This window comes from Vombatus ursinus, unplaced genomic scaffold (assembly GCF_900497805.2).
Source record: "Vombatus ursinus unplaced genomic scaffold, bare-nosed wombat genome assembly UNPS02011014.1, whole genome shotgun sequence".
In the NCBI taxonomy this organism is placed as follows: Eukaryota; Metazoa; Chordata; class Mammalia; order Diprotodontia; family Vombatidae; genus Vombatus; species Vombatus ursinus.
In genome coordinates, this window is record NW_020950792.1 from 15,026,550 (window position 1) to 15,042,168 (window position 15,619).

Consider the following 15,619-nt stretch of genomic DNA (forward strand, 5'->3'; position numbering starts at 1 on the left):
TGATGGAACACTAGACCTGGAGTTAAGAAGACCTGAGTTTAAATCCAGCCTCAAACACCTCCCAGCTGTGTGACCCTGGGCAAGTCAATTAACCAGGTTTGCCTCAGTTTCCTCATCTGTAAAATGAGTTGGAGAAGGAAATGGCAAACCACTCCAGTATCCTTGCCAAAAAGTGCCAATTGGGGAAACAAAATGTCAGACATGACTGAAATAACTGAATAACAACAACAAAAACTTCATGACTCCAAGTCCAACACCCTAGCCACTATGCCATGAAAGTCATGTTGCTGTATTTATTATCTATGTAAATATGTTGAGTCACAAGCCCTGTTGTGTCAGCTTTTAGGCTCCCCACCCACCCTACTACCCCAAGTCTTTGCTATGTGCCTGAACTGGTGGTGATTCTAAGTAGATTAAGTTAAATATAAATGATATGTTGAAAAGTTAATCTAGGGATGAAATAGAATACTCTTCAAAATATTAATATAGTAAATCTGTTGTTTTTGGTACATCCACCCACACCATCACCCTCACTTAATCAGGCCCTATCTCATCCTGGTTCCTTCTCTATTTAATGCTTCATATATTGAAATTATGTGACTTAATATACTGTCGCCATGTAGTTTATTGTTTATGAAATAAAGACAAATAGAATTATACAAATTATTTATATAGGGGTAACTATCTCTAGCCATATGCCACATCTCTTCCTAATTGCCTTTCCATATCTTTAGGTGTGGGAATCCCAATCAAGCTCACCTATGACTCATGGGAAATGAATAATAGAAAAAGATGTCTTCATTTCCTCTTAGGATCACAAACTACAAACAATAACAACAACAACAACAACAACAACAACAACAACAACAACAACAAATAGGGGAAATGATGAAGAGAATCAGTTTCCCACCTCATCAGGCTAACAGAATTCATAGAAGTTGACAATCTTTGTTCTTCTGGGTCTTTGCTCTCATTGCATGCTGGATTCTAGTTTCCTTCTACTCAAGAGACCATGAATCTGACCATCAATAAGCATCGTTTCTTCTCCGTGTTTTGGGGTTAACAAACATTCGTGTCTATTCTGGAAGCAACACCAGCAGTGGCAACAGAAGAAGTATCTTCCACAACTCCAGTTCCTTATTGGCTCAGTTCCCTGACACCCATCCCCCAGAAGATCCAGAATTAGCAATGTCAAAAGAAGGAAGAAAATAAGTGAACCATAAACTGTTCAGGATACAGATTGCATTTCCCAGTCCATTGCTGATGTCACCTGCTTTAGAATGCATTTGAGATTGAAAGCATATGCCAATAGTCTTGTAGCTGATGGTATGTCCCACAAATTCTACTTCATCTGCCTCCGTCTGTGGAAGACTTTCTGGGCCTCAAAATCTCCATAGAGAGGGGAAAAGACAATTAAAGATGACTGGCTGCATTAGTTTCCAGTAGTTATGTATTTTGTCCATTATAATATCAACTTGTTTCATGGAGGCCAGCATGCCTTGTTCTATCATTATCCCAGTCTCCTGGATAAAGAGTACCTTCAATAAGCACCCTATCTATCTAGGCAGTTCACATGCAGAGGGAATGACCAACAGATCTCTATATGTCACATCAGTTTGTTCTATTTTTTCCTGCCACTTTTTCCTTGATGTTGAATTCTTTATATTTGTTTGGATTTGGAGACTGGGGAGTTGGTTTTGAAACAACCTAGGTGCATTTCTTTTCTCTTTTCAAAGTACTCTGCAGGATGCTTTGGCTCAAAGCCAAGAGATAAGAAATAAGAGATCAAGGGCACTACAGATTGTTCCAAATGCAAGTCTTTGCAAAAGTTTTGAGAGACACTGAAAAAAAGTTTAAACCAGCTTCAGAAAAGATAACCAGCAGCTGTAAACCACCTGCCCATGTCAGCTATTATCTGACCATATGGGAAAGACCATATGGGAAAGGTATTAAACAAATACCTACTTTGTAAAGGAATACATGTAAATGAGAAAATTTTAATAATGAAATTGGGTTGTTTCAAATGAAGAGAATGAATCAATTTGATCAATTGGGATGAGTTTGATTTGGGGTTGAAATCAAATGGCAGAATCATTTTGGTCATTATAATTGCTTTGACACAATAGCCCAAAATAATTAGCAAAAGAAAGAATGATGGAATTAGTGAATTTGCCTAACCCACTAAATTTTTCTCCATTTTTTCTCCAATTTTTTTCCAACCATTTCAGTTATGTTAACATCCAGGACAACAAAAAATCTGAAATGTTTTCTTTTGATTCTATTCAAAAGTATTTATTAATCAATATTCAAGTCACTGTCCTAAGCACTAGAGATTTAAAGACAAACATGAAGTGTTATTCCATAGGAGGAAGATTTCACTTTGGGATAGCTCTGAATGTTAGGAGGATAGACAGTTATGGGTGGCATTGTATTAAGGTAGACAGGGAGTCAGGAAGACTTACTTGGACTCCTCCTTCTGAATGGTACTGGCTGTGTGATCCTGAGCAAATCAGTTATCCTATTAGTTCTCTGGGCAAATATTTGTTAAGTAGCTGAACAGTTACCAATCTGCATTGCTAGAAGATGTTCTCTGCTTCTTGCAAAAGTGGAGACTTGAGCTAAGACTTGAAGGAAGCCAGGGAAGCTAGGAGGCAGTAATGAGGACAGTCTTCAAGGCAGTCTTCATGACAGTGAAAATGTTCAATCAGCAAATGGAATGTTATGTTCTTGGAAGAGTAAGGAGATCAGTGCCCTGTATCACTGAGTACTAATTGGGGTAGAGCATTTTAAGGCATAAAAAGAATGAAAAAGTAGGAGGAGAAGTTGTGGAGGGTTTGAATGTCAAATAGTGGCAAGTTTGAATGTCAAAGAAAGTATTTTAAATTTGATTCTTTAGGTAATCAGAACTGGATGACAACCTCGTTAGGCCTGCACTTAAGGAAGATGACTTTGTAAATTGAGTGGAGGAAAGATTGGAATGGGGAGAGACTTGATGCAAGGGGACTGAGCAGAATCCAATTGTAACAGTGCATATTTGGGAAGTTGAGGGCTTCTATCAAGATAGTGAGAATGTTGAAAGAGAAAGGGAAGAATGTATGAGAGATGTTGAGAAGGCAAAATTTATGATTTGCTAAGAGATTGGATACAAGAGCTAAGAGAATTTTCAGTCAAAGCTGAGAGTCTGAATGACTGGCAGAAAGATAGCACCTTCAACAATAAATAGAAAATTAGGAAGAGGGGAGGAATTGAGGCAAAAAAATAATGGATTCAGTTTTGGACGTAATGAGTCTAAGATGTCTTGGGGCATTGAGTTGAAATGCTTAGTAGGCAAATGGAGATATGAGACTAGAGGTTAGAACAGAGATGGTAGTGATGGTAGTGATGGTAGTGATGGTGATGGTGGCTGAGATGTATCTGACTCTACGTGACCCTAAGTCCATGTAGTTTTCTTGGCAAAGATACTGGCATAGTTTGCCACTTCCTTCTTTAGTGTGTTCCCATTTTATAGACAAGGAACTGAGACAAATAGGGGTTAAGTGACTTGCCCAGGGTCACTGAGTTAGTAAGTGTCTGAGGTCACATTTGAACTCAGATCTTCCTGCCTACAGGCCTGGTGCTTTATCCGTTTTACCACATAACTGCCCCCAAGGACAGAGGCTAGGGCTAGATAAATAGATTTGAGGATCATCTGTACAGAGATGATAAATGAATCAGGGAGAGCTTAACTGAAATAGATGAGAAGAGAAGAGAGTCAAGGACAAAACCTTGAGAAACAGGGATGTTAAGCTGACAAGACTTAGCTGAATATCCATCAAATGACACTGAGGAGTAGTCAGATATGTAGGAAAGGAAGAGGAAAGAGATATTATGTGTCAAGAAAACCTAGAGAGAATAGAGGATCGAGGAGAAGAGATTGATTGATAGTGTCAAAGGTTACAGAAAGGTCAAGAAAGTTAAGGATTGAGAAAAGACCATTAGATTTGATAACTAAGAGTTAATTATTAACTTTGGAGAGAGCAGCTTCATTAAATGATGAGGTCAGAAGCTGTATAAAGTTTACAAGTGAGTAAGAAGAAAATAAGTAGAGGCACTAATTATGAATTGCTTTCTTAAGGAGGTTAGCCATGTAAAGGAGCATAACCAAGGACATTTTTTTTTCCTTAAAAAAGTATTATATATTTCTTTACTTAGTATTAGTTCATTTTGAAGGGGTAACTTTCTTTGAAAAACTCTTATTAAAAAAATATATTTTCACCATGCAGACACCAGTGTATATCAGTTTTGAGAAAATAATGGATAAGGAAGGAGTAAAATTCAATTCAACAAATATTTATTAATCTGTTACTATGTTCAAGAAAATAGGTTATGTTCTAGGGGACCCAAATAAGAGTTCATCCTCTCCAGGAGCTTACAGAGTAGTAGGGAGATGTGACATGTACCTAGGCAGATATGTACAAATTAATATTTACTGTGATTGGAAATAAACAACCTTTTAAAAATAATATCAATATCCTATTGCTGTTTCTTTATGGCAGTTAGTCACAAATGCAATTTTAAAAAAGAGTTGATACTGTATATTATACAGAGGGCAAAGCAGAGATATGGTGGATATAAGCAGGTAACAAGATATAATCAATGAAGAACTTTGAAAAATAGAAGTGAAAATGTTTCATTAAAGAAATGTAAAATTGAAAAGATGGGCTCTTTAACTGGTAGGGGTGAAAGATGATAGGTACATAGCCAGCATGCTTCACTGATTATCTTGAAATGTCATGAGAAATTGAGGGAGACTTTCAATTTATTTGGTGAACCTACTGGAGCAAACTTATGAAGAGAGAGACTGAACTAGATTCATTAGTATGCACAGTAATAGATGAGTTGTGAGCTACATTTTTAGAAGTAACAAATTAAAGAGATCACCTATCATCTAAATGTTTAAATGTAATAAGAACCAAAGACAGAGCAAAACAACATATTATGGGGAAATTTGCATTGTTATACATCACTTTACTTGTTGTAATATGCAGAGGAGATATCAAAACAGCGAATGTGTTCCACCATCTTTATTCATTTCTAGAAGAAAGGTTGTCTTTTGGTCTTGCTGAGTCTTCTTGTGCCTGAGACTACACAATGGGAATATCTTTCTTTAAAAACATACCCAGATTCTACCTATGTCATTGTGTTCACTTGTCATTCCATTTATACTTCTCAACATTGCTCTTTACATATACCCACAGGAAAGAAAACATAAATAGCATTTTGCATAGACACCAAGGATACTAATAGGAAAAAAAAATGACAAATATCTTTCTTCAGGAACTGAAATCAAATCACATCCATACAAGCAATTTCAGAGACACAGCTATCTTCATTCTTTAAAAAAAACAAAACAACAACAACAAAACAAAACAGCAAACAAACAAACAAAAAAACCAAAATACATACTCCATGCTCTGCTATGGCAGCATCATTTCCTCCCAACAGCCCTAAAATTCCTGCCATGAAATTCACAGAATCGTTTAATTTCTTATTCATCAGATGCCTAAGAGATAGATATTCTAAAATATACAAGAACAAGAACCCCTCCTATAACACACTAGCCTTTGTTGTCAAACTAGCCATTTTCTCTTTTATGTTTTTTATAGGCTTTTCCCCATTTTTGGAATGCTCTGTGTACTAATATAATCAATTCTCTTGGAATCCCCAGCATGTTTCACTTCTTAGAAACCACCCCTGTATCTGGGTACTCAAGGAAGTAGTTCATTTGGATCAGGTAAATGTAATTTATACAGTGATATTTTACCATCTCCCTATATGTCTCAGGTATCAACTCTATTATTTATTCAGTTTAATTTAATAAGTATTTATTAAGTGTCTCCCATTTTATTTTTTCTTTTTCTTTTTTTTTAGTTTTTAATGGTAATTTTTATTTATTTTTTTGCTTTCAACATTTACTTCCACAAGATTTTGAGTTCCAGATTTTTCACCCCATCTCGCCCCTCCCCTCACCCCAAGATGGCATGCATTCTAAATACCCTTTCCCCTAGTCTGCCTTCCCTTCTATCTCTCCCCCCGTTCTCTTATCCCCTTCCCCTTCAATTTTCCTGTAGAGCAGGATGGATTTCTGTACCCTATTTCCTGTATTTCTTATTTCCTAGTTGCATGTGAAAACACTTTTTTTTAAACATGTGTTTTTAAAATTTTGGGTTCCAAATTTTCTCCCTTCCTCCCTCCCCACCCACCCTCATTGATAAGGCAAGCAACTAAATATAGTTTATATATGTACAGTTATGCAAAACACTTCCATAGTAGACCTGCTATGAAAAACTAACTCTATTTCCCTTAATCCTATTCTGCCCACCCATTTATTCTATTCTTTCTTTTGACCCTGTCCCTCCTCAGAAGTATTTGCTTCTGATTACTCCCTTTCCCAATCTGCCCTCCTCTCTATCATTCCCCTACTCTCTTGTCCCCTTTCCACCCCATTTTCCTGTAGGGTAGACAGATTTCCACACCCAATTGAGTGTGTATGTTATTCCCTCCTTAAGGCAAATTCTATGAGAATAAGATTTACTCATTCCCTCTTACCTTCCCCCGTTCCCTTTCACTGTAAGAGCCTTTTCTTTTCGTTGTTTTTTGTGTAAGATAATTTACCCCATTCTACCTCTTCATTTCTCCTTCTCCTAGTATTTTCCTCTCTCACCCCTTAATTTTATTCTCCAGATATGACCTCTTCATTTTCAACTCACCCTATGCCCTCTATCCGTCTGTCTATCTATATCTATATATACATACATATAATTTTTTCCCCTCCAACTACCCTAATACTGACAAAGGTCTCATGAGTTACAAATATCATCTTTCCATGCAGGAATGTAAACAGTTCAACCTTAATAAGTCTCTTATGATTTTCTCTTTCCTGTTTACCTCTTCATGTGCCACTCGAGTCTTGTATTTGAAAATCAAATTTTCTATTCAACTCTGGTCTTTTCATCAAGAATTCTTGAAAGTCCTCTATTTCACTGAATGAACATTTTTTCCCCTGAAAAGTTATACTCAGTTTTGCTGGGTAGGTGATTCTTGGTTGTAATCCTATCTCCTTTGCCCTCCAGAATATTATATTCCATGCCCTGTGGTCCCTTAATGTAGAAGCAGCTAAATCTTGTGTTATCCTGATTGTGTTTCCACAATACTAGAATTGTTTCTTTCTGGCTGCTTGTAATATTTTCTCCTTGACCTGGGAACTCTGGAATTTGGCTACAATATTCCTATGAGTTTTCCTTTGGGGATCTCTTTCAGAAGGAGATTAGTGGATTCTTTCAATTTCTATTTTGCCCTCTGGTTCTAAAATATCAGGACAGTTTTCCTTGATCATTTCTTGAAAGATGAAGTCTAGGTTCTTTTTTTGATCATGGCTTTCAGAGAGTCCAATAATTTTTAAATTCTCTCTCCTAGATCTATTTTCCAGGTCAGTTGTTTTTCCAATGAGGTATTTCACATTGTTTTCTAAGTTTTCATTCCTTTGGATTTGCTTTACAGTGTCTTGATTTCTCATAAAGTCACTAGCTTCCAATTGCTCTGTTCTAATTTTTAAGGAAGTATTTTTTTCAGTATGCTTCTGGACTTCCTTTTCCATTTGACTAATTTTGCTTTTTAGGGTATTCTTCTCTTCATTGGCTTTTTGGACTTCTTTTGCCATTTGGGTTAGGCTATTTTTTAAGGTGTTATTTTCTTCAGTATTTTTTTGGGTCTCCTTTAGCAAGCTGTTGACTTGTTTTTCATGATTTTCTTTCGTCACTCTCAGTTTTTCCTCTACTTCTCTTACTTGCTTCTCAAAATCCCTTTTGAGCTCTTCCAAAGCCTGGGACTGATTCATATTTTTCTTGGGGGCTTTGGATGTAGGAGCTTTGGCTTTGTTGTCTTCCTCTGGTTGTATGTTTTGATCTTCTTTGTCATCAAAGCAAGATAATATAGTCTGACTCTTTTTGTGCTGCTTACTCATGATCCTAGATAATTACTTGAGTTTTAAACTCTTTTTTAAGGTAAAAGTCTGCTTCCAATGTGAAGAGTGTACTGTCCCAAGCTTCAGGGGTTGGTACAGCTGTTTTCAGAGGTACTTCTAAGGACTTGTAAATTTTCAGTTCTTCCAAGGTGGTATGATAAGGGGTGAGGTGTTTTCTCTCCACCACCACAAGCTCCACCATGCCAGCGCTCCTCCTCATCCCATGACCGCCCCTCAGAACTGTGACCCAGATCCAAGCGCTGATAAAGCAAGAGAGTTCTGCCTCAGCACTGGCAAAGAGATCCCTGCAATCCCTCTCTGATCAGTCACTTGATTCCCCCCAGTCTGTGGGTGGGAAGCTCAGTAAAAAGCCACGGCCCCAGGCCTTGCTCGAGACTTGCAACTGACAAACTAGCTCCTCTCTCACCGCAGTCACAGAATTTTCCCACTGACCTTCTAAGTTGTCTTTGGCGTTCCTGGGTTGAGAAGTCTGGAAACTGCCATAGCTGCCCGCGATTCAGTCCTCTGAGGCCTGCTCCAGGGTCTGTGCGGCCTGTGTGCCCACACCGAACTGCGCTTCTTGCCCCGCCTAGTGCGGTATACCTTTCTGATCAACTATCCAGGCTGTCTTTGGCTGGAAATTTGTTTCAATCTGTCTTTTTGTGGGTTCTGCTGCTTTAGAATTTGTTCAGAGCCATTTTTTTAGGTATTTGGAGGGCTTTGGGAGAGAGCTCAAGACAGTCACTGCTTTCCTTCCTCCATCTTGGCCAAGTGTCTCCCATTTTCAAGACATTTGATATGACATGAACAACATAGAAAAACAAAGTAAGAAGTCTTGAACTTCAAGAAGTTTAAATTATATTATGAGGGGATACACTTCATATAAAAGTAAAAAAAAATACTAATGTCACTGGGTGCATTTGAGGTAAGAACAGTAACATCTGGAAGATCTGGAAAAGCATTATGTAGGAAGTGTCACCCGGTCTAAGAAGTGAAAGAAGCTAGGAATTCCAAGAGAACTGATTATATGAGAATGCAGAGCATTTCAAAGACGGGGAAAAACCTATAAAAACATAAAGAAGAAAATGGGATATAATGTGTTGGAAATAATAAAAAGGCCAGTTTGGCTTCAACATAGGGTGCAAGTTTTGTAATTTGAAATTAATCAGGAAAGATAGATTTAAGCCAGATTATGAAGGGTTTGACATTCCAGAAAAAGGGATTTGTGTTTTACCCTCTAGAAAATAGGGAACCACTGCAGTTTGTTGAGTACAGGAAGGCTGTGGTCAAATGCAGGCAATAGGATGATTATTTTGCCAAATTTTTGGAGAATATGTAGAACGAGGAAGACTCTGGAACCAGAGAGACAAATTAGAAGGCTATTGTAATAGTACAAGGAAGAAGTGATGAGAACCCAAATTAGGGCATTGATTTGGTCAGGGGAACAGAGAATATATGAGGGATGCTAGCATATAGTGCTGAACTTATAGTTAGGAAGACTTGAATTTGCATCCTGCCTCTTCCCATTACTAGCTATGTGAACCTGTGGGAATTTATTTATCCTCATTTAGCCTTAGTTTCCTCATCTAAAAATGGGTCAAATAATAGAACTTACTTCCCAGGATTGTTGTGAGGATCAAGTGAGATAAAGTATGTAAAGTGCCTTTGCAAACCCTAAAGTGCTATTTGACAGAAAACTATCATCATCATTACTGTCATCACCATAATAATGAAAGGAAAGAATCAAAGCAGTCTTCATAGTTGAAAAAAACAAGTGATAGCAATGATGTCAATGACACTGAAAGAAATAATGGAAGTTGAGAGAAGGAGAAGGTTTGGTGGAAAGATAATGAGTTTTTTTCAGGACAGGTTGAATTTGAGATATCTACTTGAAATTCAAATGATACTTCATACCAGACTGTACCTGAGGAGTGAGACTGAACACTGAATTATTAGATTTGGGGGTAACATGTCAAGAAATTATAATTGAACCCATGGGAATTAATAAGATCACTAAGACAGAGAAGTTGTAGTGACAGAAGGGAAGAGGACCCTGAACAGAGCTATAGGGGTTACCCACACTTGGAGAGTAGGACATGGATGATGATGCCAAAGATGAGTGGTTAGAAAGGTAAGAAGAGAATAATGAGGGTAATGTCAAAAAAAAAAAAGGAACTGAGGGAAGAGTCATGATCTGAAAGGATGGATTGATAAAAAGAAGGCTGAAAGCTGCATAGCCATAAAGGTAAATAGAAAGTGAGAAACAAACATTGAACTTAGCTTAAAAAGCTTAGATTTAAAAATTTTGATGACTTCTGTGAGAGCAATCTCAGTCAAGTAGTAGGTTTGGAAGTCAGAATGCAAGGGGCTGATCATTTACAAGGAGGTAAGGGAGTGAAAGTAATACATGTAGCTAGCTTTTTCTGAGTTTACCTGTGAAAAGGAAGGCAGGCATAGAATGATAGCTTGAAATGATAGCAGAGTAAAGGAAAGAATTTTTAAGGACAGAAGACAGAAATTATTTGTGGGGAGCAGGGAAGACTGACAATATATAAAAACAAATGAAGATCAGAGACAGAGAGTATTATGAATGTAGCAAGCTCCCAGGTAAGTGGTCCTAAGTTCAGTTGAGGTAGCACTTTAATGGTTAAGATAGATCATTATTCTAATGAAAACTGAGGAAAGTCTGTTCTGATCCTCTAATTCTATGAGAAGGTCATTTATAAAAGAAAATTAAATGAAACATTTAAAGATGAATGCCCATCATTTGTGCCAACAGAAGAGCATCACCAATTACAGCATTTTGCCTTCGCCAGCAAAGGGTGAATCACTAGATAGGAAGAGAAAACTTCAGTAAAATGATACAGTGTGGTCATCTCTAGTATCAGAGTAATGTGATTTAGAAATGGAAATAAAAAATACAGAAAGTTCAAGGATGAAACATCAAGGATAAGTGTTTTTTTTTAACATTTTAATTAAATTTGTTCTTGTTCAAAAATATATTAATTCTTATTTGTGGAGATTACAATATAGTCTTCCAGTGCCTGACATATCAACTCCCTTTTGGACATCATTTTATTTTGTAGAAAACATTTTAAATGATGTCTAAAAATGTTACCTTGGAAGATAAACTAATTTTTCTGTTTAATAATAATAAGTTATATATATATATATATATATATATGTATATATGTATATATCCATATGTGCATGCACACACACATATATACATTATATATGTATGTGTGTGTGTATATACATATATATACACATATATACATACATGTATGTATATGTATATATAGGGCAGTATGCATTGCTTTTTTACCAGGGATTATAATATGTAATATCAGATTTTATTTTCAAAACAATTTCATAAGTTAAACAAGGCAGATATTATTATGTCCAATTTGTGGAAATGAACCTAAGGCTATGAAAAAGCTAAAACTTGGTCAAAATCATAAACCTTTTAACTTCCAGAGCTAGGACTAAAATCCAAATTTTAGGGTTCCTATCAAGTTTTATTTCACAATACAACTAATTTCATCTATAAAGAACTATAATTAGTCACAAAGAATTGTTTCCTAACATTTCAAAGAAGCCTGAAATTTCTTGTAGTGGTGGTTCAAACAACCACGTGTGAGTTTTTTCCATATCAAATTGCTTTGGAACTTCATTGCTAGAAAGATATAGCATTACGATTTAACATAAGCAATGGAATATTAGTAGACAATGTATACTGAACTGTATAGTCAGGCATATTGAGGAATAGGACTCTTTCATTGAGTTACAGTGGGAATATGATAGGCTTTGGAGATAAAGGATTCTCATAATCCTTACTGCTCTATATTTATGGCCCTGTAAATTTCAGACACATCATTCTGCAAATCAAAATGATTTTGTTTGGCATTCTTTGGGTCCCCTCACCCTGGGAATCAATAATAGAATTTCTAGGCCAAAACCACTTTTATTTATCTGGAAAAACTTCCACAGGTATGATTAGGTCAAGGAAGGTCTTTGGGTAAATACACTATGTTGCCTTCAGGGTCCACAGATTCAATATCAGAATTGATTCTCAGCCAATGAACCACACAATCTACTTTTGTCCAAAGAAGAAAAATTACCATCACTACCTCTACCATTACCACCACCAACACCACCACCACCATCATCATCATCACCATCATCATCATCATCCTCAACCTCCAAAACATATATATATATATACACACATATATATACACATATACACACACACACACATATATATACATATACACATACATACATGTGTATACACACGCACATATATATGTGTGTGTGTGTATATATATATATATATATATATTCACACACCTATATATTCACTTTAAATTTTCCGTAGTGCTTTCTCCATTACAACTCTCTTGTTATTGTTCATTCTCCATTCTTGAAGAGGACCAATGAATCACAAGGGTGATCTCTTTGCAAAAGTATTAATACCCTAACTATATAGGTGAAAAAATTGATGCCAAATGGAATTATATGAAATACCTGAGGTCATATGGAAACAGGCAGAATAAGGACTCAGACTCAGGTCTTCTAGTTCCAAATATCATTCAAATATAATTCTTTTTCCATTGTACCATATTGCTTCTAAAAAATACAGTTTTATTTGTAGACATGGACAATCTCTACATTCTGTCACCACCAATCTTACGCTGAAAAAAAAAATAAAGCTCCGTCCCCTAAGTTTCTATCTATGATTTCATACAGAAATGTCTAAATATATAAAATTATGTTAGTTCTATATCACAAAGTATAAAATGGACTAAAACACAAATCTAAATCTATCAAAAACTAGATATTGATATAAGCTTGACTTATAGCAAATATATTTATTCTTTAGGAAGACTATGAGTGCCAATGCCTACTTCCCCTCCCTTTTTAAATGACATACAAATAATTATGAAAATTTTAGTGATATTGTGTTAGGCCAGACTGAATCCTTCATCCACAAAGAATGGTACTTTTACATAACCAAGTGTCTACTCCAGTGCCTATTTTTTCTTTCCTTAATTTGACAAGCGTGTATTAAACATATACTTTGTTAAAAAGTGCTGTGCTTACCACTTAAGAGAATACAAAAGAAGAAGAAAATATGATATCTGACCTCAAGGAGCTAGTAAGAGAGGTGATAATAATCGCTAACATGTATATACCACTTACTATATGCCAGGCACTGTGCTAAATGTTCTATAATTATTATCTCATTTGATCCACACAACAACTTTGGGAAGTAGGTGTTATTATTATTCTCATTATACAGATGAGCAAACTGAGGCAAACAGGATAAGTGACTTACTCAGGATCACTCTTGCTATAGATATATTCATATGAAGGAACTCAAATTCTCAAATAACTTAGTCATATTAGTAATTTGGAAATTCCCTCCAATTATGTAAATCTCATTCCAACCAGGTATAGCCATACTATTTCACTTTCTGTCCATGTCTGTACATAAATTCACTACAGGGGATCCTCCCAAGATGTGAGAACCTCACTTTCTCTTGACATTACAAGTATGTTAGTGGTACACTTTAGCTGTCTACTACCCATTGTATCATCACATAACTAGCCCATCTTCATTTTCAAATATATGTGTATACATACTTAAAATTGAATCCACAAACATTTATGTGTGTATATGTTTCTTATCTGCTATCCATTTTTTCATAGATTCATATTGTTATATATTGAAGCTTGTTCATATCCATCATGCTTCACTGCATTGATTTTTCTATTATCCTCATTTTGAATACTTCAGAGAATACAATTTCACATGATAAATCCATATAATATCACAGGTAAAATCCATATAATATCACAGGTTGGAATTAGAAAGATGAACCTTTATATCTGGGAGATGTTTGGTATTATTAAAAGGGCTGTATAATTTTATTAATGCAGTCAAGTCAACTTTCTAAATTCTGTTGAATTATCAGCCCTGAACTTGTCCAACAGCTATATCTTAGCTACACACAAATGTATCCCCATGCATGCTAAATACATATGTATATATAATACATACACATACATATATACACATTCATACGTATGTGTGCCTATGCATATAAACATGCATATTAATAGACAAGCCCAAATTTCATGCTATAATCTGGTCAAGCGAAACAGAGAATTGAGGAAATGAAAGGACAAGTTTAATTTGTCATAGTAATAAACAAGGAAAGTTCTTGGAAAAGGTGAGTCTTGCTTTCTGGTCGGTGGCAGCCATCTGGCAGGCGAGGCGTGAGCCAGCATGAGGGCCTACAAATACATGCAGGAGCTATGGAGGAAGAAGCCGTTGGACGTCATGCGGTTCCTCCTGCGCGTACGCTGCTGGCAATGCCGCCAGCTGTCCGCCCTGCATTGAGCCCCGCGGCCTACCAGATCCGACAAAGCCCGCCAGCTGTGGTACAAGGCCAAGCAAGGTTACGTCATCTACCGTATTCATGTTCGAAGTGGTGGACGAAAGCGTCCAGTTCCCAAGGGTGCAACCTATGGTAAACCTGTGCATCATGGTGTGAATCAGCTGAAGTTTGCCAGGAGCCTTCAGTCTGTAGCAGAAGAACATGCTGGCCGCCACTGTGGGGCCCTAAGAGTCTTGAACTCCTACTGGGTGGGTGAAGACTCAACCTACAAATTCTTTGAGGTTATTTATTGACCCATTCCATAAAGCTATCAGACGAAACCTTGACACTCAAACTCGACCCAACCAGTGCACACAGAGAGATGTGCGGGCTTACCTCAGCTGGCAGGAAGAGCAGGGGTCTTGGAAAGGGTAACAAATTCCACCATAGTATTGGAGGGTCTCACCGTGCTGCTTGGAGATGGCGAAATACTCTCCAACTACATCGATACCGCTAATTGGTGCACATTAATTTGTAAACTTCAATGTTTAATAAACAACATTTATGATGAAAGAAAAAGGTAAGTCTTGAATTTTCAGTAGATAATGGACATGAATTAATGGAAACGATAAATCAAAACCATATTTTCATTGATTCTATTAATATTCTTTAATGTAAAGTGAATCATAATTTCTAATATTGTTAAGTTATTCTAAGTTATCTTACTGAAATATTAAAAACTATCTTTTTCAAGTGGACTAACCTATATAAATTATCTGAACATAATTTATTCCCAATGATCTCATACCTCATTGAGCCAAGATTTATTTATATCATGCCTGTGGCCCATTCTCTTTATAAATGTTTATAACTTCCTTGGCCTAATCATTAAAATGTAGTTTTTCTTTGATAGCTACTACCATATGTAACTAATCATTAGGGTTTTTAAAAAGACATTTAATTATATATATGTATATATACATATTCTTATTATATATATATATATTTACTTCATAAAAACTCTTGTTTAAATTATTTTGTTGTGAGTTGTTTAAACACTGCATTTTAGTATTTTAATGTTTTGAATCATAATCTATTGGGTAAACTTTTTAAAAATTAATTTTAGCTATACTTGAGTTAATCTGGTAATGAATTACTTTTTTGGTCCCCTAAAGGGCACTAGAATTTCAGTGTTGAACTGTCTGCTCAAATTTCTAAACCATTCCTA

The 15,619-nt window shown here is 36.2% G+C and overlaps 1 pseudogene; it reads left to right on the forward strand.

The window, feature by feature from the left end:
• The first annotated feature begins 14,300 nt into the window (after window positions 1–14,300).
• LOC114038444 lies at window positions 14,301–14,908 on the forward strand (annotated as a pseudogene).
• Window positions 14,909–15,619: the final 711 nt, after the last annotated feature.